The sequence below is a fragment of the Gekko japonicus genome, unplaced genomic scaffold (assembly GCF_001447785.1).
Source record: "Gekko japonicus isolate JY-2015 unplaced genomic scaffold, Gekko_japonicus_V1.1 scaffold878, whole genome shotgun sequence".
Lineage (NCBI taxonomy): Eukaryota > Metazoa > Chordata > Lepidosauria > Squamata > Gekkonidae > Gekko > Gekko japonicus.
Window position 1 is genome coordinate 161,538 of NW_015160237.1, and position 548 is coordinate 162,085.

Below are 548 nucleotides of genomic sequence, written 5' to 3' on the forward strand. Positions count from 1 at the left end.
GGGGGGAGGGGGGGGAGAAGGAGCATTAGAACAAGAAGACACTGGCATCTCTAGGACCAGGGCTGGGAGTCAGGGAAAGGAGGCCACGGGCAGATTTGCACACACCCCTCCCCATCTAACGCCCCCCCCACCATCTTCTCCCCACCGCAGCGTGTGCACGGGCTCCCGGACTCCCCCGTGGTGGCTCTCCCCGGGTCCTGGCCCCACAGAGACTGGCGGTGGGTAGCTGAGGCTGGCCACCAGGTTTTCTGTCTGTGGGGGAAAGACCCGTGAGCTTGGGTGGCCGTGCTGCTCCCTGAACCTTTGCTCGGTCCCCTACAAAAGCTGGAACCTTGACTAATCCATTTCATTGGAACATGTGTTGAGACATACCGGGGAGGGCCTTGGGAGAGATCTCGCTCCCTCCCCCAGATCGAAGGGTCAGATACACCCAAGTGGTCTGTTGCCCATCCGGAAGGAACCAAAACCCAGAAGTACCTCCGCAGCAGCCATTTTGCAGCTGTTTCTGTTGCCTCTCTATGTCTCCAGGCTCAAGGACCTGGGGGGGG

At 60.6% G+C, this 548-nt stretch overlaps 1 protein-coding gene across 1 annotated transcript in view; it reads left to right on the forward strand.

Annotated features, from left to right (window-relative positions):
* SND1 (staphylococcal nuclease and tudor domain containing 1) overlaps positions 1–548 on the forward strand; it is a 192,397-nt gene that overhangs the window by 121,634 nt on the left and 70,215 nt on the right. The gene's annotated exons all lie outside the window — the stretch shown is intronic.